The sequence below is a fragment of the Centropristis striata genome, chromosome 9 (assembly GCF_030273125.1).
Source record: "Centropristis striata isolate RG_2023a ecotype Rhode Island chromosome 9, C.striata_1.0, whole genome shotgun sequence".
In the NCBI taxonomy this organism is placed as follows: Eukaryota; Metazoa; Chordata; class Actinopteri; order Perciformes; family Serranidae; genus Centropristis; species Centropristis striata.
In genome coordinates, this window is record NC_081525.1 from 16558248 (window position 1) to 16582225 (window position 23978).

The 23978-nt window shown below is 37.3% G+C and overlaps 1 protein-coding gene across 1 annotated transcript in view; it reads left to right on the top strand.

The window, feature by feature from the left end:
• The first annotated feature begins 4546 nt into the window (after positions 1-4546).
• The window catches only part of lpp (LIM domain containing preferred translocation partner in lipoma), a 203641-nt gene continuing 184209 nt past the window's right edge, over positions 4547-23978 (top strand). Inside the window, exons 1-2 of the mRNA XM_059340573.1 lie at positions 4547-4684; positions 9675-9745. The gene's annotated coding sequence lies outside the window, so the exon portion shown is untranslated. The remainder of the gene's footprint in view (positions 4685-9674; positions 9746-23978) is intronic.

Consider the following 23978-nt stretch of genomic DNA (forward strand, 5'->3'; position numbering starts at 1 on the left):
GATTTCCTCTAACCGAGCATGTTAATTGGGGCTTGATTGATAACTTGAGTTCACAGGCGATGGCATGTGTCGCCTAAACTGTTCCAGGGTGTCTTTTTGAAATCAGTGGAAGAAGAATCACTGGCGGGCCCATTAAAAAATTGCCAATGTACACACTTGCAAATAAGCTGTCACACATTACAAATGAGATTACCTTTTTCAGTGTGCCCCGGAACTCAGAGATGAGGGGATGCACGGGTAAGACACTAAAATAGCTCAAATCGTTTGGTTTTTATCAGCGTGCACGATCTGCAAGTGCTGTTTATGCTTTCCTCATGCACGATGAAAAAAAAGTGTATTTGCAGCTTGGAGCACAATGTAATCAGCTGCAGTAAAGTAAGAATTATCGGTTAAAAGATAGGGCTCAGAGTGAATGATTCTTTTTTTTTTATTTTATTTTTTTTACATTTGGCCTCTAAAAAGAATGACTTTAAATATTTCCATTAAACTAAGTCATGGAAACTAATCAGTAATTATATCATTCATCCTGGAGATAAAAGCAACAACATCTGAATGTATTTGCACGTACAAATATTTGACAATGCCAGTGTTATGAATGAAAACACTGTGATACAACCACGAGGACAGAATCAGAGGTGAAAAAGCAGTTATCATATTTGCATGCAATCATGAGCACACATTGTAATTGTCTAGTTTGCATGGCAAAGATCACTGAGGTCAGGTAAAGCCCACATGGAGCAAGAGCTCCGTTGGACATCTGATAGTGGTGTGCAAACATCAGAAGCATTTTCAGCTTTGACAAACGACAAGCGGCAGAGCAATGCCAAGTGAAGACGAGGATAACAAGTGAACAAAGGAGCTCAGTCATTATAAACTAGAACATGCTCAGGTATTGTTCAGAGGCCCCCCCACCCCTCCAAAAAAAGTGCAATGCCTTAAGTAACCAAAGATGGATTAAAGGTGCTCTCACAGCTTTTTTTTTTCTTTTTTTTTATAGCAATCTTGACGTGCCATAGCAGGAGAGCCACAGGGTGTAATAACATATAGATTTGAGAATGTAGTGTGTTCATACTAAGTGTCTAAAATAAGTATCATGAAAAGTCACTATGCAGACTACCAGAGCTTGGTTTTGATTTATCTCTTGTTAATGCACATTATTGTTCCATTAGGAAATGCAATGATAAAGGAAATAGATCTTCTTACAACTGCAAAAATACACGGTTGCCCATAAAGTTGGGATAAGATTTTTTTTTTTTTTTTTACCTCTTCCCATGAAATTATTGTGACAATGTGATTTATTCTTGACAGGTAAATTGTATATCTTCTCAAAACTTTATTAATCAATCTCTTCCAAACATATCACAATGAAAATGAAACCACGATTAACAGAGGATTGTGTCTGAAAAGAAGCAAATATTTTTTTAAACAAATTTAAATATGCACTAAAACTTCACCTATCCTATTTTGTGACTGAAAGACTTTCATTTACATAAATTTACATTTAAATAATAAAATAAATAATAATTAGAAGAGCACTATTTAAATGCAATGTATTATCATTATTATTATTATTATTATTATTATTATCATTATAAATCTAAATATTTTTTGTCACTAGCAATCACTGAATTAGGTAGCACTATGGTGATTGGTGTACTGTTTTTTTCTTGTCTCTGCTGACATTGAGAGTAAACTGTTGGTGTGGCTACGTCCACTTCTTTCATACAGTCTATGGCTATATGCAGAGTGTGGTCTTATATTTGTGGGTTTGACAGAAACATGACACCAAATAGTGTCGTATTTAAAGCTTGTTTCAGTTCCCACAAATGCTTTAAAACATTGTAAAATACAATTAACTTTGTATTCACAAAGTTTTACGTGCCAGTCACATTTTAAAGTCACAGTTTGATTGACGTTTGGTGGTACGGTTTGTATTGTATTGTATTGTATCATTTCCTGTCAGTACAAAAAGATAAAGTTAATTTCTGTGTACAATAAGAACTACTATACTATAATTATAACAAAATGCCTTTTTAACAGTAACAGTAGGAATAACAGGTGTAAATAATATTTAGCTGCCATGTTGTCTGCTATGAAAAAGCCTATAAGCACATGGTATAGAATTAATATAAATATTCACGGTTTAACTCTGATGTTGGAGCTACTGTGAATTTCAATTGTAAATGTGATTGTTTTCCATATATATATGTCTGTGTCAGTCAGTCCTGATGATTAAACCCTAATAAATACTGTCCTTAGGTGACTACAATGGATTTAAAAACGTGTTGATTCATTTTAGCTTTTGATCACTTATAAAAGCCAACATACTGCGGTTTAACCGCTTAAATTACTATGATTCTATAAATAGGACTTAAGTGCTTCTGTCCAGACTATTGTGGAGGTCCTTTCTGCTCATAATAATCATACCCACAGAAATATATTGCACTTTCCCTTAAAGAAACCATGAAGTAGGCCTATGGAACCCTCACACTAAAGGTTGGCTGTGATAATTACAGTAAAAGCACTAAGCCCTTTTTCTCTGCAGCATGTTTGTTTGGTTGTGATTCTAGCATTTAAGCCAGTATCTCAATATTAACTACAAACAAAAGTTATCTATGGCTACTAAAGGAGCCAGACTGCTAAATTGGTTGAGACTCAAATAAGCTTCTACTTTCTCATGGTTCCAGAAGGTAGACCGTGCATGACAGAGCATGAGAGCACTGCAGCATGCAACACATAGTTTATGAATCTGAATCTGTCCAAATTACAGCACATGTCAATTCACACCTCTTTGGATGAATGGTCTGTTAGTACTGAAATACTTGCTGAGCTGCTTCCTTTTTAGCCAGCATAATGCAATTTCAAAGCCCTTCGTCCTTCCTGGCAGTATGTTTGGTGACTCTTGTATGTTGTCTTGTCTTGAATGCTTTATTATTGACATGCTCAGCTAAATTAGTCCACAGTTTGACATGAAGTTGTAATAGGGCTACATATTTAAATATATACCTCTGTGTTAAAGGTCCCATATTGTAAAAAGTGAGATTCTATGTATTTGATCATAAAACAGGACAGGGTGATGTATAAAAACTGTAAAAGTATCAAAACGCCCAATCCATGGAGAAATACACACAACCCATATTCAGAAACTGTGCCTCTATGGTACGCGCTCTACCAGGTGTGCCACCGGGGCGCCCCCTCAGTCTTACATTTTCAAAGAGTTGTCTGTAGATCCAAATATGTTTTTTGAGCATCACCACCATTGTACAATGTATTTCCCCTACCATAATTTGGTATATGGGTCCCATAGAAGATGCAGACGAGGCATTAAAAAAAAATTATGCAACGAAGTCAAACTTTTATGGCTTAATGTGACACTTAGTCGTCCAACACTGTATTAAGTTCTCTTCATACATCCATGGTGAATACGGGTATTTTCAGTCACTCAGGATGGGAAAAATAAAGTGTTTGTTTGGACAAAAAAGCACACAAATGTGTTTTAGTTGAAACCCAAACTACAAGTATGAACCTGAAAACAAGTATAATAGGCCCCCTTTAGAACGTTTTATCTGTGTGCAATATTGTTATGTATTGTATGGATGACATTTTGCTAATTTAAGATTTAAGATTTCCTTTATTAGTCCCAAAATGGAGAATTTTCAAGAGTTACAGCAGCAAAGTGGATATCAAAAAAACAATAAATAGTAAACAGCAGTATAAACTAGAAATATAAGCAAATAAACAAGTAAAAAATATAATAAAGTATTTTACAATTTATAATATAAACAAGTAGAAATATAAAAAGTAAAAACAAAAACAAAACAAAAATCAGTCAGCAGTTGGAGCATTGCAGAGCAAATATTGCACATATAAATTAAATTATAGAAATATTGTACAGTGTTTATAGTGATTGTCAAATGTCTGGTTTGTGTGGTCTACTGGGAGCAGTACTGGTTGCAAGTTCTAAATATAAATATAACTTTTTTGATAAGTTTCAGTTAATAGCATGCTTAATTATCTACAGTAATGGAAAAAAATATTAGACTACCCTTTTTCTACATGTTTTTGTTTATTTTAATGCCTGGTACAACTAAAGGTACATTTGTTTGGACAAATATAAAGATATCAACAAAACAGCTCATATCAGTTTAATTTCAGAGCTGATATCTAGCCATTTTCCATGGTTTTCTTGATGAAAACCAAAATCATTATCAAATAAACCATGGAAATGGCTAGATATCAGCTCTTACATTAAACTCACTGTTATCATTATATTTGTCCAAACAAATGTGTCTTTAGTTATACCAGACATGAAAATGAACAATAAATTGACGAAAACAATTGTGGTCTAATAATTTTTTCCATGAATGTACATCTGTCTTATTAGGACAGAGCCCTGGAGTTAAACTTGGGAAAAAAAGTGGAAACTACATTTCTGTGTTCATTTTATTATGCATCTTTTCCTGTTACATACATCCTTGTGTAAACAGGGAGTTCATGGCCGTGATATTTTGTCTCGGTGACACCGCTGGCCTGCTGCCTTACATGGGCAAACCTCTCCACTCACTGAGACGGCTGGAATTTCAGAGCGTGACGTCACTGCCTACAACTCTCCCAGAATTTGGATCAAGAAGTTTCACTTTTTTGGTGGGATTTGAAACCTCTGTTATATTTCCTAGAAAGCGAGGTAAGCGAAACTATCGAGCACTCTCCTAGCACTTTAAACCTTTCTGCGAATATCGGCTGTGTCTAAACTGGTGTAATTTAAAGTATGACTGGAAAACACAGTGTTGGAGTATATAGCTCGTCTTCAATTTGTTCGGCCTTGTGAGGCTATAATATGAATTTTACTGTAGCTCGGACTGGGTTCACAATGAGGGCGTGGACTCACACGATAGCCTTGGCTGGTACTAATGTTACATGAGGATACTAACAAAGCTAACTTGTCGGTAGCTAGTGCTGAGCCAGACTCAGTCATGCGTTGAAAATATAAGACATTGTGAAGCGTGAAGTTTTTGCCAAAAGTGACTCTGGGCGTCTCTGGGGTTTCTGTTTTTAGCCAGGCGCTTTGCTGCTGAGCAATGCGGAAGACAGGCTGTCACCGGAGGAACATGAGAGCCCCTCTGCACACAAATATGTCGCTGAATTTCATTTTAGCATACTCATTTACCAAACTGTCTCGTCACGGGAATAACTGTTAGCTAAGTAGGTGTTTGCTAGTGTTGGCGTCGTCGTTAACGGTAAATGACGTTAGCTCTCTAACGTATGAACTGACTGGTTCACGACTGCAAAGACTCGCCACGTTGTTTAAAGTTTTGGTATCGGTGTTTATCATTAACTTGGAGAAAACTATGATTTCATGGGCAGTAGTTGTTACGTCTAGATCATTTACACTTTATAATATCATATATCTAAATGAACACGCATATAAAACTCTGTACAGGCCTATAACCGCTGTTTTCTGAAAGCTACTTTGAAAACAGCTTTGCAAGCTACCAATTACTTCACACCAGGGCCGGTCCTAGGCAGCATATATGAGGGGGCAGTCAGACATGTGAAGGGGGCATCATGTGTACACATCATGCTCCAGCACTTTTTTTTCTGTGCTTATAGTAAAGATGCGTTCTTCATTGAAATGGGGACGACTGAAAAATGAAAATAAAATAAATGAATAAAGTAAAATAAAACATCCTTCATCCAGATTTCAACCAACAATTGTGTATCGTTAATTTTGTGAGTATATTAAAATTGCTCTCTCAACTTCTAAAATTTTGATACGAGGGGGCAAGACATTTATTTAAGGGGGCTCGGCCCCCTCTTGCCCCAGCGTAGAGCCAGCCTTGCTTCACACTGGTGCTACAGCAAAGCTACAGGGAGAAGTGTAGTTTGGTTAACTACAGCTAGTTAGGAAATGTACTTCAATCTACTTTTCAACAAAAAAGACATATTGACAATGTACATGTGATATGGATTATAACAAAATATAATACCATACCAGCAAAAAAGCCACTAAATTGAGTTTATTGCAAAAGTGACCCTTTGTTTACAGATCATACAAAACAAAAACAAACAAGCCCATAATTCATGCTAAAGTGCAACTAATGTCAGCTTTGGTTTGTGTACTTTGTCCATCAGTCAGGCACTATTCAGGGGTATATTCCATAAAGCAAGTTTACCAAATTATTCTAGTTGTTTCTATGGAAAAAATTCAACTTTCCCAGATTAAACTAGGGAACCGAATCAACTGAAAATGAATCAGTCTAGCCTAAATATGCTTGGCTCAGTAAGCCAAGTAACTTTGACAATACGATGCAACAACTTCTCTAAATGTTTTATTGATTAAAAATAGCAATACTTAAAAAGCAAGGGTAAAAAAACATGCACACGCATGGTAAAACAGTTATTTGACTACTTAAATCTCGATGCAAAAGTGAATGTAGTTGAATTACCACCAAACCACTGGCCAATTTACCATAACAAGTTGTTAACAAACATCTGAATGAAGTGACTTTCTTCCTCCTTGAGTGAAATGTTATCCACTTTAGGTATCACACAAGTTTATTGCTGATTACATCCTCTGTGTTCTCAACTATCATTTTTTTTAAATGGTCAAGCAAATTAAACTGAACAAATCCCATTCATTTCCAGGAATGATGGCATATTCTACCTTGTTTATTAGGATCAAATGTTAGTCTTTGCATGACATGTTTTATGTGCATCTAAAGCTTTGTATTGGTCATAGGCATGCAGATGACTTATTGATGCAGCTTTAACACTGTCAATTGTATTCATATTTTATCAAAGCCAAAAAGAACCTTGGTCCAGACTACAGATATTGTTCTGCCATAAAATGTCGCTGACGATGTGAAAAATAAGTCTCACTTTCTTCTTTAAAAGACTGAATTCAAACTTTGACTTAGATGTTGGATTTCAAATCAATAACACCAAGGTCCCCCGAGAGTGCTGTCATCAAACCGAATAAATCTGCGTCGCTCCGACACATTTTTGACTCAGGCAACATTAAACGGAACTGTCTTTAAAATGTCTGGTTAAAAAGGACTCGTTTGACAGCGTTGATGATGTTAAAGTTAAAAGATGAGTGCCTCAACTGCCTTTGAGCCTGGGCCCCCCTGGTAGGTTTAGTCAAGTTGTTCTACTGTTTGTGTTATTTTAATGAGGATGTCCTTTTCTGGAAGGAACAGCAGCAAAGATCCCAGACTCAAAATGAACAGTTTTAGGGCAAAGAGTGGTGTCAAGACAGTGTGTTTTTTAGAAAGTGTTACCTGTGTTACCAGAATCTAGTGTACATGTCTATTATCTATGGTTAGTGTGGTCTATTCGCACCATAATTGGATGCCTATCCTTCATCTGACCTAGGGAACACTTAACCTGTATAATGCCTGTTGTTTCTCAGACAGCCATACTATGTCCTTATCTCTCCACTGCCAGTGCTACAGCCTTTTAAAGGGACGGTTTGGATTTTTTGACGTTGGGTTGTATGAGGTTCTTATTCATAGTCAGTGTATTACCTGCAGTAGTTTGCTGTCAGCACGCCACCAGTTTGGAGAAACAGGCAGGAGTACTGACACAGAAGCTAAGAAACTTAGTGCTGTAGACAGGGGCAGCAGCTAAATGTACAAAAAAAATCAATATCAATAAGTGTATACTATATTTAGAATATTTTCACCACTTTACCTTGTTGTCAGACACCCATTTCTAATTGGAAGTGAAGTGAACCAAATACAGTAAGTCACAGGACACAGGATTTGCTGATCTAATGCTGCCTTGATTGGTTATAGCAAGGTAAAGCAGTAAAAATATTTAAAGTATTCCAAAAACTTTTTTTAATGACTAAAATGTGTTTTAGTCCTGCCTGATTCTCCAAGCCCTGGGGTGTACCGACTGCCATTTACTGTAATACACTCATTATGGGGAAGTATCTCATAAACCCCCTTTATCTCAAATCGAACTATCCCTTTAATGCAAGTGTGGGGTATCAAGATGTAGGGTTAGCAACTGACCTCACACTCTTCAACGCTAACAAGTTTTCTTACTTTAAATGGTGTTAAAGAACTTACCTTCAACAAAGTATGCATTGACCTAAAAATATAGTAACATAATCATGTTAAAGGAAAACAAAATGTTTTGAACAGATAATGACAGCAGATTTTTGAGACAACATACAGAGCATGGACATGTCAATGCCCGTTTAAAATGTCTGTTGTGTTCTCAGGTAGGGTGTGACATGATGGCTGGTTTGCACAACAACACTGTTGTCTCTTTTTCACTTAAATGCTTTTGGATTACAAAATTGTTCTGCAGGAAAATTCATTGTTACAATGCATCTGCATAACTCCTACATCTAAAACTATATTCAGAGTATTTAGAAAGCTTCATCTCGTTGTATATTTACTTGATGTAAGCTACAGATTTTTTATGACTGTATTGATTGATATATGCCTCACTCTCCCCTCACTCTTTGGGTGGGACAGCTGACACTGCTATCATGCTTATTAGTCCATAGATTTGGGTGACATCAGCTCAAGAGCTTCCCACAACTTTGACCTGACTAATAAGCCAGAACCTTTCGGCTGACTGGACCTCTAAATTTAACAGATAAAAAAAATGTTTCACTTGTTTTTTTCTAAAAAAGACATACTTTATTTTTTAAATATTATTATTATCTGACCAACAAGACCAACAAGGTGCCGTTGAGAGAAACCAACTAAAATGTGTATCATTCATTTATTGGATTTGTTGCAACTGCAATGTGATTGATAAGGGTGAGCTACTGTGCTAACGTTAGCGGGCGATCGATAGCGTGCTAACCCTAACCCTAGCATTAGCTTACAATAAAGTCCAACATTAACATCTTAGGTTAGCTGTTAATAAGAATGTTTTAGGCGTCCATAGTGATCAAGATGAGCAGCGCAGATGTGTTGTTAAGACATGTAGTCTGCCATTGTTGGTATACTTGCCGAGAGGGCGGAGACATATACAGACGTTATGAGTGACGTAATGACGTGGCTCTAGAGCCTGTGGAAAACCAAACAGGTTCAGAGCTGGTTCACAAGTTAAACCAATTGCGAACCAGCACGAGCACTGGCTGGGAACTGGCTTTGAAAAAGAGTATCAGACCAGCCTGTCCGGCACCAACAGCCATGCCACTTTCAGTCACTTAAATCACCTTTCTTCTCCATTCTGATGCTCGTTTTGAACCTCAGCAGGTCATCTTCACCATGTCTACGTGTCTAAATGCATTGAGTTGCTGTCATGTGATTGGCTGATTAGCCAAGTGTTAACAAGAAGTTCAACATGTGTACATAATAAAGTGGCCGGTAAGTGTAGTTACAGTGTGGTGAAATCTTTTCTGTAGTGCTGCTTGTCAAAATTGTTTTCCATTAACTGTACCTTTGCAGTGAATTATTACTCCAACAGGCTGTGACAGGTGCCTGGTGAGAAATGACAGACTAAAATTTAAATGGACAGCTTCCACTTAGGTCCATGCAGGATTTATAGGAGCCTGCCTATGGCTTATCTTTAATGATGAACGACACACAATACCTGTGAGTTGACAGAACCCACTTACCGTGTTGGTGTGGTCCTACACAGCACAATTATAGTTATGTAATCCGTTTGAGTAACACAGAGTTATCCTTATTTCTCCATCTCGACAGATTTCAACATACAGTAAAGGGCAGTGCTTCTACAATCTTCAGGAATCGCGCACATCCAGAGAGGAGAAAAGGTAAGATAGCTTTGATTGAATGAATATTTTACTTTTCTTTTACTTTGTGTTGGCCTTTTTTCTTTCCTGGTTTGTGCTTTTATGTCAAGTGGTAGTAGAACCTATGTTTGAAGGTCCTGCGTTGCAGCTTAAGTGCAAAAATATGGACATTATTTATCAAGTCATGGTTGAGTCACTCTCAAGAATTGTTTACCCGACATTCATTCAGCAGAGGAGTTGAAGTTGAAGTGCAGAAAATGTTGATACGTGTTACAAACAGACTGGGGAGTGAGCGGCACACTAACTGTTTTATTGTTTTAATTTCTGTATGCTGGACCAGATAATATTTGAATGAAATGGATCTGTGATGCTGTTTTGCCCACTATGTTCTCTGTGATGTTTGGCGGCTGTGGCTCAGTTGGTAGAGCGTTCGTCCAGTAACCGGAAGGTTGGTGGTTCGATCCCTGACATGTCGAAGTATCCTTGAGCAAGTTACTGAACCCCAAATTGCTCCCGATGCTGCGTTCATTGGTGTGTGAATGAATTCCCAATGGTGGCAGGTGGCACCAATGTGCCCTGGTAACCTTTGCCACCAGTATGAATGGGTGAATGAGCGCAGTGTGTAGTGTAAAGGCTTTGGATAAAAGCGCTATGTAAGTGCACCCAATTTACCATTTTACCATTTGCTAGAAGTCATGTAATGTAGCCTTTGTGTTAGAGCTGGGCGATATGGTAAAAAAAAAGATCACGATATACTTTCAATTATTATCACAAATTTTGATATTTTTTTTGAACTGCCAGTTTTAAAGCATCTTTACTGAAAATGCTTTCAGCATAATCACTTGGGTGGTACTTCTTCAAATGATTGAACAGATTTGTTGTTGTTAGAAAGCCCACGCTGTTAATGTTTACGTTATGTTTATGTTAACTTGTTTATTGAACTAAATTCCATTCGGTAATGACTTATTTCTCTGTAAGTTTTTATATATCCCACGCTCTTGATCGCAGCATAGCCGTTCCAACGCTACTGAATTCACCATACCCGTGTGTGAATTGCCGTGCTGTGAATGTTGATTTTCTCTCGATACAGCGGCGGATAGATTGTAATTTCCTTTGCTCTTTCCCAACATTAACCTGTACCTCCCTGGTTTATTGTTCCAAGGCATGGCTGACATCTATTTAGCTGCCCTCAGCTCTGCGTTTTGCTCCACGTTTGGTCTTTTTGTTCACTTCTCCGGCAACTTACAAACAGTAGTGGAGCAGGAAAAGGTCGACTCTGATTGGCTGTTGTCATGCACATTTCAATATGTTTGATTGAGTAAATATGCTCACAGCTGATCACCATAATCGACCTGAAATTTATCACGATCACTAATCGCAATCATATGATAGCCCAGGCCACCCTGGTGCGTATTGTGATGAGTGAGCACCGTGCCATACTTTGCATTGCATTTTAAATGTTTCATTGTTTGTTAGCAATTGGTCATACGGTAACATAGGCATTTTGGCCTCATGTGCTCTGATTAATTTGGCATGCAGTTAACACACCAGTTTCAATGAAAATGCATTGACATTTGCCAGGATATTACATGAGCAACAGGCGAACCACCTTTTAAAAGTGATATATTTTCTTTTCAAATAAGTGTTGTGTGGTAGATCTAATTTCTGCTTATGTGAAGTGGTTACCATGGATTTCAAAAAGTAACTGAGGCAAAGTATGCCCAACTGTTAAATATTTGAAGAAATAATCAATTCTTTAATTTGAGAATGGAATTTGGTGTGGTGGTCCATTCCACCGTAAAGTTCCTACAAACCTCTGTAGCTTGCTCCTCATCTGTCATTTCCCCTTTTGACCAGAGCCGGTTCCTTACGTCAGGGGCTGGGGGTGGGGTTATGTGACCAACAAGACCAACTTGGTGCCGTTGAGAGAGACCAACTAAAACGTATATCGTTTATTTTATTTTCATTCATCTGATTTGTTTAACTGTAATGTCATTGATACGGGAGAGCTAGTGCTAACGTTAGCGGGCTAGCATTAGCTTACAACAAAGTCCATCATTAACATCTTACCTTCAGTGTTAATAAGAATGTATAAGGCGTCCATAGTTCTCAAGATGAGCAGCACAGATTCATTGTAGAGACATGTAGTCTGCCGTTGTTATGATACTTGCCGAGACATTTACAGACGTTAACTGTGATGTAATGACGTGGCTCTGGAGCCTGTGGAAAAGCAAACAAGTTTAGAGCTGGTTCGCAAGTTGAACCAACCGCGAGGCAGCACTAGCACAGGCTCCAAACCGGCTTTGGTCGAAAAGGGGTACTATTTTACCTGCAGGCTTCATTAGCAGCTACTAGTACAACACACCTGAATCTCCAACAGTGGAACTGACTATTGGCAGTCAGACTTGCATTGTGGGTAATGTAGGCGCCAGATTTTATGGACTAAAATAGTTGATATCTTGGTTTTATTGCATGGCTGCCCTGATGTGAGTCTGACAGCTCAGGAGTGTCATGATAATCAGTGGAGAACAATTTAAATAATTCAGGCTTGTTTTGTGTCTTAGATTATCACTGTGTTCTGTAAACTGGTTGAAATAACAATCTGAACTGACTTGCAACAGTACCAAAGATGTAACACTTGATGCTTAATGTAGAAATGTGCATAAGCATGTGGTGTCATTATGTATCTCTGGCTCATAGCTGGTTTTATTGCAATCAGTATGCTTAGGCTCATTGTAAAAAAACACATGTTTTGCAGCCATGGCCCCTTTCATTAAAGTCTTTAGCTTCTTTTGTGGGATTTTTAATTTCTCATACGTTGCCACGTGACCCTGTTTCGTCGCCTCCTCGAATACGCTTTCAAACATGCCACAATTATTATTTTCAAATTTGAATTTCATTAAAATAACATTCCAAAAACAATTGTAGCACCTCACTCATCTCCCATAGATCAGCTTTATCGCAACATGCTTTGATCATCTACTCTCAAGTTCCAAACAAATGTCACATTAGTCATATAAAAGTTCCATGAATTCGGTTCAGATTTAATTGACATTGCTAAAAAAACAGATTTGTTCCAAAATTAGGACTGTATGAATAAGGGAAAATTGGCAGAAAAAGCAGAGACTGTATTCTTAATGCAAATACAATAATTACATTTTTAAAGAATTTATGAACACGTGAGCATAACAGTGCTCTGTACGAGATCCTTTTCTTTTGGATTTGGATGAAGTGGATTGTGCTGTTTAAGAAAATGAGCACTCTCGAGCCAAATTGCTCTTCAAAACTGTTCCAGTCCACGCAGGGAGGTGTAATGTTCTCTCTTAGCAGCTGTTAATATTACCGTGATCTCCGCTGACCCACAGCACTCATGGGGAATAATCAGACTTTAATTATACCTTCATAATCACTCGAAGATAATCCGTGTGACAAGACGGCTTCTCACATTAAATGGGCTATCTTTACCTTCTTACCTCATTAACAAAGAAGTTAATATATTTCCTGCATTTTTGTAAATGTATCCCCATTTTACAGCTTCTAATCTAACTCCTCTACATTTAGACGACTGCCCTTTAAAAATGGAGCTTGTGAGGCACGCTCACGGTAATACCCATCTTAGGTCAGACTGAACCAAAAGCGATTGTGAAAAGTTCTCTGCAATCATCTTTATTATTCCTAGTGAAAGGTATGCACCACAGAACTGGCTCCGCTCAGTGACTCTGGCTCACAGAGTTTGGCATTCCAAGTTAAAAGCAAACCAAACTGATATTGCCCTCAATAGTGTCTTCATATTTTCTCCATATTTGGAAATGTTTACCTCCTCATGATGGTTGACAGAGGTTGGAAGAGGGGATGTGAGTCATTTCAGCTGCATAAGGCTTTCTAGGGGTGAGAGGAGTCTTCCAAGTGACTGCCATTTAGTGAAGCTAGCACTTTTCTTTGAGAAACTGTGAGTATTATTCTTAATATCTCTTTAAATATTTTGGTTTTACTGCAACATTAACAGAGAGAGAATTAAATTTGTTACTGTCAAAATACTATTTGAATGTAATATTTTGCATTGTGAAATATAGGCTATATACAGGCTGCTTGTGGGAAACTTTTGTCACAGCTTGATTGAAAATTTGAGGTAGAGTATTAAGTAGATGCCATTGCTGATTCCTTGCATCAGACACAAGGAAGGCACATAATGTTCCACTGCAAGTATGGGAAAAGACAGGAACTTGATATATGTTCAACAGCTCACCACATATTTTGGGAAAGTTTTTTTTAAAAAGTTCGCACTAACTCGGCACTGCAGTGAGAACATTTTTGACCACGAGACTGACCTTATATACAACTGTGAGTGTGTAATATGAGGAGGTCAGGGATGAAGGTGAAAAGCGCACAAATCTGTTGTGTCTGGCCGAACTGAGTACATATTGTCGGATAGAAATTGTTAAATAGCCCAAGATGTTTTGCTCTGTGTGTGTGTGTCTGTGTGTGTCTGTGTGTCTGTGTGTGTGTGTGTGTGTGTGTGTGTGTGTGTGTAGGGCAGCTCAGGTCATTGAAGAATTCTGGTTTTGCAAACATCCACTCGAACTGATATCTACACCTTAACAGGTCTGACCTTCCTCCTGGCTCTTACTTTCACACTTCAAACATTTAGTGTCAGGTGCCTGGCAGTAGTAGTGGAGGGAAGAGCTAAATGATTTTACTTTGCTTTAAGGGGGTGCTGCTGCTCACCTCACTGATGTTGGGCTGTGATTATCTCTTACTTCTATCTTAAGAATTATGCTGGGACTGTATCAGCCTCAGAGCCAGCGGTAACCCCATCTGCATGCCAGTGTCAATTGTTCTATTTTCCTTATTGTTTTATGGGATGCTGGATTATATATGCTTATACATGACTTGCTTTCATTAAGCCATTTATCTTTATGAAATAATGCATGAAGCATATTTCCAGCCATGCCTCTCCTGTTTTTTTCATAGTACTGACCAGTTCCAACCATAAACTAAACCGTAAAACTTCAAACTGCTTTGAATATTGTACTATACTGTGTGTTTCTTTATGTGTTGCATTTCTGGGAATACAGATCTCCAGTATAGCCACTAAAGCCAATATGCACTTCAAACATGCACCCACAGCAACATGTCTTTTTTTAATTTATTTTTTTTAAATATATTGGGGTAGGGTTAGGGTTAGTGAAGATCTCTTCCAAACAAAGATCTTTTTCTTAAGTCTGCAGGAAACACTTTTTAGGCTGAGACATCTTCTAGCACAATATTACTAAATTCAGAAGGTATAAAGGTCTTCCTGCAAATTGGATATTGCCAGTGGTGGAAGAAGTTTTCAGATCCCTTACTTAAGTCACAGTTCTAATACCACACGGCAGAATTACTTCACTACAAGTAAAAGTCCTGTGTTTGAAACTTGAAACTGAAGTAAAAGTATAAAAGTATCAGCATCAAAATGTATTTAAATTATCAAAAGTAAAAGTACTCATTATGCGGAATGGACCCACTCAGATTGTTTTTTATGTTCTAAATATATTATTAGATTACTGAGGCATTTATGTAAACAGCATTTTACTGCTGTCAATGTAGGGCTCAATTTAACTATTTAATATACTTTTATGTGGTTTAATTTATAAACATGCGTAATCACTTTAAATTTGTCATGCTTTTTTATGTTAAATCTCGACCTAAAAAGTAATTAAAGCTGAAAGCTAAATCTAGTGGAGTAAAAAGTACTATATTTGCCCTTAAAATGAAGTGAAGTAGAAGTATGAAGTTACAAATGTAGAAATACTCAAGTAAAGTACAACTACCTCAAAATTGTACTTAAGTACAGGACTTGAGTAAATGTACTTAGTTACATTCCACCACTGGATATTGCACTGGTCTATTGTAGCGCTATTGCGGTGTCATAATTTTAATTATTTATTGAAAATCAGTCAAATTGAGCTTTTAATGTCAATCATCCAAATCAAAAGCATGATCAGCCATCACCAAAATATAACCATATGACTCACACTGGCCCATTTCACACTTGATACCATAGAAGAAGAATTGGAAAATGTGAATAACATATTTCCAAATCAAGACATGAAAAGCAAACAATGTCATCACCATCATTGCTGGGAAAAATGTACCTGAATCGTGACCTTAAAATTTAAAGCCTAATTGAATGGAGGATTTGGAGATCTGTGACACCCCTACATATGTATATGTTAAAATGTTGTGATGAACAAAATTAATTTGGACTGTTGTATATTGTAAACAGGCAGCCATTCATCTTTTTTTTTTTAGTAAAATGACATTGCACCTACTAACATCAAAGTACTGTATTAGAATTGTCACTGTGAGCATGTTAGCATGCTGACTTTAGCATTTAGCTCAAAGCATTGCTGTGGCTAACTACAGAGCCACGAGCAGGACTCCTAAAACTTTTCTACACCCTGGTTTTTTATTTTCTTTGCGATTAATTCTGATAATGTACTAAAATATGGAGCAGTGCAGTTCACTGCATTTCACATTTTTACATTTAACACAGTCCAGCAAATATTTCAGAATAAAAGCGTTGTGTTAACAAAGGAAGGGATTCTGTTAACAGAGACGTACCAAGGCTTTTATTCTGAAAGTGTTGAGTTGAAAAAATATTTTTGTCATGCCTCTGACAATCGCCTTCAGCTATATAAATTAAAACTGTAGTGAAAAGTGTGCTGTTTCTAGTAAAATGTCAGTTTTGCTGTCAATTTTCTGACTTTATGATTCTACTACCATTACTACTACTACTACTACTACTACTACAACAACTATAATGTGTTTTAGCATTTACTATTGTCCCACATTGTATTTTTAGCAGAATAGACTCAATTCAAAGTACCGTATGAGACAGCAGTGCACCAGGACAAGCAAAATAGATGCTTTGTTGGGACCAGATTGAAGAGAGGTAGTAGAATTGATTGTTATCATAAAAATTATGAGTGCTGTGATGGCCCAATTAACATGTGCTAGCCATCAAAGTTAATCATGCTGTAGCTGATTTTTACACATCCTGTTTGACACTTTTTGTATTTAAAGATTGCCAGTGATCTAACATGAACCTTGAACTGATACCTCTGTAGTGCAATACCAGTTTTATTTATTACCAAACAATGTTGCAGTTTCTTAACAAATCCTCTATAAACACCAGGAGTGTTTTCAGATGGTTCATTGGCTCCACTGGTTTAATAAGCAGATGCTGATTGTTGGTTACATCAGTCTCTGGCGACGTCTCCAACACTCTTAACATGACTTAATCTGCTCTCACTCTACTTTGCGGTCCTTAATTTCAAGATGTTGACGTCGTCCCCCAGATTGGGAGAGATTGTATGTTTTCAAGACAAGTCTTCCAAATGAATCTCGTCAACAAATTAAGGCATGATTAACAAGAGCAATTACACCGAGGATCCAGCTGAGCTGAGGAGAATCAAGCTAAAGTGAAGGAGATTATCTTTCTTATTACGGAGAATCACTTAAAGGGTTTGATTACTTTCTGTTTTTGTCTCTAACTCTTGATTACTCTATAACTAACAAGGCCTTCGAAACAGCTATTTTTTCTGTACCGTTGAGAGTTTTTGAGGGCAGACTGAACACAGATTGTGTGCAGTGCAGCATCTGTTTTCTAGTGGCACCAACAATAATATAAGTGATATGTTTCAGAATTTTTGGAAAATGTTTTTCTGGTTAATTAGAATTTATGCAGAAGTGGTATTGTTTTATAATAATGTCTAGTAGCATATTTGGCAATAATGTAAATTTAAGTACTCTTTTCTATGTTGGTATCGATATGCATTCTGGACTTTTTGGGTTTTCTCCAAATCTAAGTTGAAGTTTTTCCGCTTCCCAGTTAAGCTGGATGGTGTGATTCAATGAACAACAATCTCAGATGTATTCTTTTCCAATAAATTTTTGATTTCTTTGGCTGGGTCCCTCATCTGAATGTTGATGTGGTTTCATGCTGGTGGCCAGAATTGTGTCTGGACATAACTCATCGCCGCACTTGAAGGTTTTCAGCACTTTGAAGAAGCTTCCCCTCTAACTTTGCCTGCATTTATTGTTCCCTTTCCCAATACAAAAAAAAAATCCCCACCCCCACAGCATGATATCATGACCAGCCTTAATGGCTGGTTGAGATGTCAGCAGCTTCTGCCACACACTTTATGTCATGTCTGAAGCATTCAGTTTTTATTTAAAAAGAATAAAGTATCTTTTTCACATCACGCCCTGTTTCTTCATGAACATTTCCTGAGAGGAAAACTTTTACTCTTGTTGTAAAGACCAGACTCGCCTCTGGAGAGGTCTCGTATTGCTGTCAGTGAACTCCGTAGTTCTGTCTGGTAGTTCCCACAGCCAGTGGACATTTGTTGTGTTAAGATTTCTCAAGTTAGTGGTTTTCATACTAGGGCTGGGCAATATGGCCAAAATCTTCCATCCTGATATAGGTTTTTTCATATCTCGTTAACAATATAAAGATCGCATGTTTTTTTGGTAGTAATTCAGTAATTATTCTATATGTTATTCAGCGTTTGTACGGATTTTGGATAAAGTGCCTGTAAATGCTTGAAATTCTTACTGTATTTCTTTTGCAATCTGAATATATCCATCTGACTTTAGATAATAACATGCTCAATGGAAAAAATACTAAATTGAATATTGAGATTAGCAAACGGTACTTTTGATTGTTAAAGGTGTAATACCATTGCAGTTAGTATGGTTAAGTGAAATTTCCCCTTTTAGCATGTAAGTACTCATCTAAAACATGTAACTTACAACTGTACTGGAAAAGCTTGAAAATGGACCTTGAAAGTCCATTAAAAGTGCTTGAATTTGACCACTGCAAAGGTGTATGAACCCTGAATATAACCACATCGTAAAGTAGCAAATTACATAAATGTTGCTGCAAAGCAGGTCTCCTGCTGTTTTTTTTACATTGTGATAAAAACAATATAGTAAAATATATACAACAGACATTATTAGAAGATGTATATAATCATATCACCAAGCCCTAATTTATTTAGTTCTAAATTTGCCCATAAATTAAAAGTCCTGGGTTACAATGATTAAAAAAACACTGTGAATTTCAGTTAGTGTCCCTCAAATATAGTCCATTATGAATTATTGACTCAATTCTTATTGGTTTGTCATTAATCAATTGGAAACCCCACTAAAACAAAATGAGCAATGCTGAATATGCTTCCTCCTTACTAAAAAACATTGATATTGGCAGCTATATTACATGGCCTAATTTCTAATGATTAATTAGGAAAGGCCAAGTCAGAAATTGCTATTTCCAACATAAACTGATAAGTCAAGAAGCTCGTTAACATAGACACATGGCAGACAAGCTTAAAGGAAAAATGTCTGTGATCTTTGGACATTTTTTGGGTATTTTTGTGTATATTTTTCTGCTTCAGTAGTGCATGTAGCTGCATTGAATAAATTAACAAATAAAATGTAGTGTTGTCAATTTCTGATCGTTCCTACTCTCATGATTGCAATATCTCAAGGAAGGAGGGAATTTCTTTAAACTTGGTATAAATGTCCAATTGCACCCATGGATAAACTGATTAGAAAGGTTAAAGGTCACTGTGACATCACAAATGTTTAACTAATAACTTGAGAATTAATTTGCTAATTGTGAGAAATTCACACAGAATTCACACAGATGTCTGATAGAATGAAATGATGAAGTGATGGCATTTTATAACCAAAAAGTCAAAGGTCAACTTCATTCTGACATCACAGTGTTCTTCAATAACACTTTGCTGGCCATTATTCACCCCCAGAACTCAGGTGACGGCATGCTTGTCATTGGAAATTATTCACTTGAATGATACATGTCCAAAATACACTTAATACCTTTTAGTAAAGTCTTCACTTTATATATCATGACAGACATGGCTGTAAACAGCAACTTGGCTGGTTGGCAGAGGCACACAACCACAAAGCAGTAATTCTAGATTAATTCTTGCAAGTTCTTTCCTCTCTTTATCCCCGTACCTCTCTTTCAAAATTCTCATCTCCTAATATGGATATAAGTTATAGTTAATACTTTCTCATTCTCTGGGACTTCAGAAGTTACCAGCTCAGGAGCAGGGACATTACAGAGGCGTAAACCGAGGCCAAGAAATGAAAAGAAGAAATACAAGGCAAGGCAGGTTTATTTGTATAGCACCTTCTAACAACAGGGCAATTCAAAGTGCTTTACACAAAACATTAAAACCATTATAAAGAGACATAAATAAAATGACATTCAAATATAAAAATTGAAAACTGAAAACGAGCAGATAAAATATTTAGGAAAAAAAATAAAAGTACTTTCAAATATAACATTTTAAAATTGAAAGCAAGCTGATAAAGTATTTAAAAAAATATATCAAATATCAAAGGAATAAAAGTTACAGTGCAGTATTCTTGAAAGGCAGTGGCAAGCAGAAAAGTCTTTAGTCTTGATTTAAATCAGACCTATAGTTTTCTGGGAGTTTGTTCCAGATATGTGGTGCATAAAAACTGAACGCTGCCTCTCCATGTTTAGCTCTGACTCTAGGAACTCAGAGCAGACCAGTCCCTGAAGATCTGAGAACAACTTTTTTTAATAATAACTTTTACTTTTAAATGATGGTAAAAGTCCTGATTTCCTGTAAAAGACACCAGTTCCTGCTATATCCGATTACACCTTTAGGTCATCATGACACTCCCTATACCCATTGTTTTTTCCTGTTCTGGTTATTTAAAATTTCTGTTCACTGTTCAACAACTCTTATCAGTAAACAGCAGTAATCTTTGACATTGTCCTAATGACACTAGAGTGATTGTGTGCCAAAAGTGTCATTTTCTCCGTGCCCCCATCCTTTAGAATCAGATGCCACTAACTGATTAATCTGAGATTAGGCAGAAGCTCGAGGCTAATGGGACACTTTACGCGATGTGACTGATACACTTGCTCGGCATGCAGTGACAGATGCCAGCCTCCAAAGACGGTCAAATTACTGAAGCATGTTGTTGGCAAAACACAGAGACATAACTGATGTGCCAAAATATACACTGTAAAACACATGAATCGGATTAGAATGAGGGAAGGATGAATGATGTCAGTGGACATGGTTAGTTTTGGAAATAGAACCATTGTTTTACTTTTGTATGTCAACAGCAAGTAGTTAAAATCAAGTAATACATTTGTATTATCGAGTAATGGTCAACTGTCTACATTGTGATATACTGGGAATTTCAAATCTTCAATTGAATTTAAACTAATTCTTCTCATATTTATTTTTTCCTGCCAGTGGTGGAACATTTGGTGGATTTCTGCAACAGTTGTGTTTTTCAGTGAATGCAATGTAAGCGCTTCTGTTCTGGAAATTGCTGCCATTATTGGCAGTAGACCTAGGAAAGCCAGACATTATGTTCATAAATCCCTGTACAATATCACATCAAGACTAGGAACACTATAGAAAAATCTGTTAAAATAGAATCACTAACACAAACATCGCCTGTCTGCGCCATGGCTGCTGACAGTCCTGGGAGCTTGATGTATATAGCAACAGTAACTAAGGGGGTGGAGCTTTTGTGAACGGTCAATTAGCTCGCTAACCTTACATATCCACTAGTAGAGCCGAGTCTTACTTTTGCATTAACACAACAAAACAGCAAAAGGTCGAGACAATAAACACGGCCAATACTTACACTTTTATGAGTTGGATCTCCAAATTACCGCTCCCCTCACCACCTGAATTTCTCCACAGTCCGCTCTGAAACAAGCAGAGAGCAGTTTGTTTTAACTTCCGGGGCAGTTGCAGCTCAACTCAGCTGTCAGTCAAAACGCATTAGCCAATAGAAATGCACCCAGAGAAACCCGCCCACATGTGAAATTTGTGCCAGAACCGCAAGCAAAAAGGCTGGCATCGCAAACACAAAGACAGACTCACAAAAGCCAAATCAGAATCGCAAATGCAAAACCAGCAGCAAACAAACAAAAAAAAAAAAAGTAATTCAAGGACTTAAAGACAGATTTCTTTTGCAATTACACAAATAATTTGATTGCAAGTTTTGAATTTTGTCTTTTTTTTTTGTTTAAATTTTTGTATTTGATATTTTGATTAATATTTTTTTGTTTGAATTTGAAGAAGTGTTGTTTGAACATTTTGGCACAAATCTAACTCCATACAGGGACTAACATCATCCCCCACTGATACAATTGAGCTCATTGAATCCACAAGAGTCCCAGCTTTCCCGTCATACCATTTTAGGTAAATCCAAGACTGCTTAGACTGTTTAATAGGCAAAAATAATATGGTTGTACTGCATGAGAAAAAGTGCATGGATTCTGTGCCAAACTGCATGGGATTTGCATGAAGTGGGAATACCCATAGAACCCATTTTCACTCAGGTACCTTGAGGTCAGAGGTCAAGGGACCCCTTTTATAATGGCCATGTCAGTTTTTCCTTTTTTTCCAAAATGTAGCCTGACTTTGGAGTGATATTCTGTGTCCTTCCCCTAAGATATCATCACATTACTAGCAATGGATTAGGTCTATAAGTTCATCTGATATCTTCAGTATCTTCTCTGCTCGAGCCCCTTAAAGAAAAAAGTCATCCAGCAGTTTTGCTGCCGGGCCGTCGGAATGCAAAGCAGTTAAAAGAATCAATGATTCATAGGAAATGTTCACAAAGCACTCGATTGAAGAGACTGTAAATAAGCTGTAATTGAATATTAGCTACTACCAGAGAGGGGTTAAGCATAAAAAATAATGTAAATGACTGGTGCTTTTCGCCTTCTGGTATAATTCTTAACTTGGCAGCGGTTTCTCTTGACCTTGATTGTGGAAGAGAAGGAAAGGTAGGCTTGTGATTAAAACTGTTGAAGCGGTTAGTAAAACCTGATATTTCAAGTTATTAGTTTTGGAGAAGCTGATAATGTAGGATTTTAGAGCTTTGTGCTAGTGTTTGAGATGTTATGGCATTGCTTTATTGAATAGGAAGAGTTCAGATTTTGTGCTACATCAGGCACAACATCTTTTGTTCTGCCACAGTCTTATTGTGTCATTGTAGCTGTGATTCGCTGGTGTCAGCAGCAGAAATTTTACCCTATCACTCTTTAAAAGAGCTGCAGTTATCAGTCTGCTGGCACACTGTAGATGTGCATACTGTATTTCACGTGGCTCATTGGCAGGATTAATTGCCAACAAGTCCCCTGTGGTCCAGGAATGCAATTACCTACTGACCCAAATCATCCTCTTGGCTGGAAGTCAGTGTCTCTGTTCTGGCAGTGTTACACCTGGGACTGAGTCTTCACTTAACCTCACACTCACCCCTCCATGCATCCTTACATCAGGGCAGTCAGGGGTTTTATGTTAGTCTTTAATGTTCAGGAAATAAAGCTGTTCAGGTACTTTCAGACTTTACCTCCTGATTAGGAGTTTGTCTGTGATCTTGTCGAATCCTCTTTTCAGGAATAGAGGATTTTGAATTTAGGCCAATGAGGCTTCCTCACCTGAACTATTCATTTCATTAGAGGAAAGCTCTGTCAGCTCAAAAGCATCTATAGTACAAACACTTTAGGCCTATTGCCTTGATAATTAATGATAATTTGACATTCTTAGGCATAGGGTGCTTAGGTTTAGTTAGCATTTTACCAGCATGGGGTCTATCCTCTCAAACACAATGAGTACTTTGAATGGGTTTTTTGGTTAGATGCTTGAAATAACGCCTGTGGTTAACACAAGCTGAAGAGATGTTCGCACTTTGTTGTATGACATAAAATATGTTAGTAAATGCCCACTTGTGAATTTTTTTAATTTTTTTTTTTAATGTACACGTCCTTAAAAGGCCAGTTTCTAACAAGTGGCTAAATGAGACTACAGTGGTTGTCGGGGACATTAAACGCCATCATGCCGGACACGGAAAGCAACTCTCTCACTAGACTCCTTTCAGCGTCTAGTCGTGTTTACGGATTTGCTAGCTAGTCAAAACTGCTGGTTAGCTCGTCGGAGAGCGTCTTAAGGATGACATTTAAGTCATGTGACCTTGGTGTAGTTTGCTATAGCATAACATTAACTTTTTACTTTCAGAGTTTATTTTCTGCAATAATCCAAAATCCAATGCAAAATTCCCATAGGCGAATTCTCAGTTGACCCCATGATGATACCACTTCCAGGTGGGCCTACAAAAATACACACATCTTGTTTGCTCTCTATAAGTACTTTCTCAAAACGTATAATGTGAGGCCTTT